At 32.3% G+C, this 3,753-nt stretch overlaps 1 pseudogene; it reads right to left on the bottom strand.

The window, feature by feature from the left end:
* Nucleotides 1-2,072: 2,072 nt before the first annotated feature.
* On the bottom strand, nt 2,073-2,173 carry LOC116583791 (annotated as a pseudogene).
* Nucleotides 2,174-3,753: the final 1,580 nt, after the last annotated feature.

Here is a 3,753-nt window from a genome sequence, read left to right as displayed (position 1 = left end):
CTGTTTTTGGTTTTCGATTACACTCTCCTTGTCACTGTAAACTTTTAGTTAGTTTCCAGAGTTCTGGAAAAGTTGCTTTTGCCAAGTTTTTATTGCTTTTATGGAAGGGCAGATTTTTGAAATTCCTCTCTTCACCATCTTTGCTGATACCATGCTTGAGTGATAAATTTTTTCAGGTGCTTTTTCTGCACCAATTGATAATGATCATTTTACTTTTCTTCTCTAGACCATTAATATGGTGGTTTACATAGACTGATTTTCAGATATGGACCCAGCTTTGCATCCCTGGAATAAATCCTCTTCATTCATGATATGTAATTATTTTTGTATGTTGCTCAATTCCATTTGATAATACTTTGGTAAGTAATTTAATGCCTATAGTCATGAAAACTATTTGCAGTTTTGTTTTTTTGGACTATCTGTCTGATTTTGGCATCAGGATGATACTGCCCTCATAAAATAAGCTCAGAATTGTTCTCCTTTCTATTTTTTGGAAAAGATTTTACAAATTTGGTGTTCTTTTTAAAATGTTTGATAAACTTCACCTAGAATTCATGTTTGGTAGAATTTATGTGAGCCTGGAGATTACTTTGTTTGTAATTTTAAAGTTACAAACTTCTAAGTAGTTATTATAGGGCTACTCAAATTGGGTGAGTTGTGCTACCTTGTGCTTTTTGAAAAATTGCTCCATTTCATCTAATTCATCAAATTTGGTAGAGTTGTTCATGCCATTTCCTTATTATCCTTTTGATGTTTGAAGGGTCTGCAGTGATCGCCCATGTTTCATTTCTGATAGTAGTAATTTGTGCCTTCTCTCTTTTGTCGTTTGTCAGTCTAGCTAGGGACTTGTCACTTTTATTGCTCTTTTCAAAGAATCAGCACCTTGTTTTATGGATTTTCTATGTTGCTTTCTGTTCTCAATTTTGTTGTTGTTTTTTCTTTCCTTTTGCTTCCTTTGGGCTTACTTTGTGCTCCTTTATGAAGTTTCTTAATATTAGGTGACTGATTTGAGATTTTTCCCTTTTTTAAATGTAAGTATTTAATGGTAAAAAAATTACCTTTCAGCACTGGTTTAGCAGCATCTCACAAATTTTGATATGCTATATTTTAATTTTCATCCAATTCAATGTATTTCTTATTTTCTTTGAGAGTCCCTCTTTGATCTGTGGATTATTTAGTAGCATGCTTTTTGTTTTTAAATGCTTGGATATTTTCTGTTATCTTTCTGTTACTTGTTTCTAGTTTGATTCTTTTGTAATCAGAGAACACATTCCAATTTCCATTATTTTCATTATGTTGAGATTTGTTTTATGGTCCTGAATATGAACTATCTTATTCTCTGTTCCATAGATACTTGTTATTTTTTATGTGTGTAGTAAAATGTTTACATTTACAATTGCCCAGCTAGACTCAGTTTAGATGATCCCAATATTGTTGGCAATATCCAAAGTGTCATAGTCAGAGGCCAGTTGAACACATGCCTTCTTCTCTTTATCAGGCCTGATCAGGATGTTGACCTTGGCCACCTCAATGTCGCAGAGCTTCTTTGCAGCCTGTTCGATTTAGTGCTTACTGGCCCTGACATCTACAATGAACAGTGTGCTATTGTCTTCTATCTTCTTCATGGCTGACTCTGTGCTCAGGGGCAAGCTGACAATGGCATAATAGACAAACTTGTTTCTTCTGGGGGCATTCTTCTAAGGATATATTGGCTGCTTTTAGAGCCATAGAGGCTTGAGCCACTAGAAATTGAGTGATGTGTGAATATCCTCCTCTTCCTCTACCTTCTCCTCCTCCTTCTTCTTTTCTTCTTTTTGTGATTCCAGATAACTTTCAACACTGATTTCTTGGCCTTTGAAAACCTGGCTTTAACTTTGGGAGGGGCAGGGGCTTCCTTCTTCACTTTCAGTGCCATCTTTGTGCTGTGGACACTTTAAAAGAATGTGTATTCTGCTGTTATTGGATGGAAAGTTATATAAATGTTACTTAGATCCTGTTGGTTGATGATGTTAAGTTCTTATATATTCTTGTTGATTGCCTAGATGTTTTATTGGTTGTTTATACAGGGGTGTTGAAGTATCCAACTGTAATTGTGTGTCATCCTTGTGCAGGGGCCATGCTAATCTCTATATCATTCCATTTTTAGTATATGTGCTACTGCTGAAGTGAGCACTCTCCAAATGTAATTGTATTAATTTTTACTTCACATATTTTGTAGCTGTTGGTTTATGCATACAAATTAGGATTTCTATGTCTTCTTGGTAGACTGACTCTTTTATCATTATCTAAAATTTTTCTGTCCAAGGTAATTTTTTTCCTCTAAGGACTATTTTGTCTGTTAATAATATACCCATTCCTGATTTCTTGTAATTGATGTCTTTATAGTATTTATATTTTTATTCTTTTAATTTCAACCTACCTATATGGTATTTGAAGTGAGTTTCATGGCTGCATTATATGTTTGAATCTACTCTGTCAATCTTCGTCTTTCAATTGGTATAATTAGACCACTTACATTTAGTGTATATAATGATATGTTAAGGCTTATGTTTGCCATTTTAATTTTTGTTTTCTGTGGCTTGTTTTTTCTGTTTCTTCTGGCTGTAGGTTAACTCTTCCTGTGGGTTACTTGAACATATTTTAGAATCTCATTTTGAATTATTTGTAGTATTTTTTAAAAATCTTTAATAGCTTTTCCAAAAAATTATAAAAATAATACATGTTCATTATAAAATATTCAAATAATACCTAAAGTAAAAAGTAAAGATAACTCCATTCTTCTGAAGAAGTACAAAATAAACTAAGTTTTCATTTTTCAAACTACAAGATTGGCAAGATTAAAAGAATGATGAATCAATGATGGTTATGGAAAACAAATTATCACTGGCTACATAGAAAGCAGGTAAAGGGAAACATAAATACAAACTTTAAAAAATGTTATTAAAAAGAACGATAATATCAGCACTGGTGAGCATGTAAGCCAGGGTTTTTCAACCTCAGCACTATTGATATAATTATTTGCTGTGAGGGACTGTACTGTCTGTTGTAGAATGGTTCACAACTCTGGAATGTAACACTAGATACCAGTAGCATCTCTAAACCTGTCTACCTCTGACCCTAAAGTATTTTTTGAGTATATCTCTTTCTACAGAGTTTTAATGGTTGCCCTCGGTTGCATACTTATACATACATGAGTTATCACATTCTACTAATGACTACATTTTACCAGTTTGAGTGAAGTGTATAAATCTTATCTCCCCATAAATTCCTTTCCTCTCTCCCATTTATAATTATCTTAAATATTTTCTCTACATACACTGAGAACCATATCACATAATGTTATCTTTTTAATTTTTGCTTCAAAAGTAAAAATTTTAAAAACTCGAGAACAAAAGTATTTTATTTACCTGTATTTTTACTATTTCCCTTATTTTTTTATTTGTTGCTGATGTTTTCAAATTTTTTATCATTTCAAATCTTTTTCAAGAATTTCTATTAGCTATTCTTCTGTAGTAAATCTGCTGATAAATTCTCTTAGTTTTCTTTATTTGGGAATCTTGATTTCCCCTTCATTCCAAAGGAGGATTTTTTACTGGTTATAGAACTCTACATTGACAGTACTTTTCTTGTAGCATTTGAAAAATTTTGTGTTATTTTCTTATGGCCTGCACAATTTCTGATAAGAAATCCACTGCCAAAAAAAAAAAAAAATCCACTGCCATTTGAATTTTTTCACTGTAAATAAGGTGTTAT

This window comes from Mustela erminea, chromosome X, assembly GCF_009829155.1.
Source record: "Mustela erminea isolate mMusErm1 chromosome X, mMusErm1.Pri, whole genome shotgun sequence".
Classification (NCBI taxonomy): Eukaryota; Metazoa; Chordata; class Mammalia; order Carnivora; family Mustelidae; genus Mustela; species Mustela erminea.
This window is presented reverse-complemented; position numbering and strand designations above follow the sequence as displayed.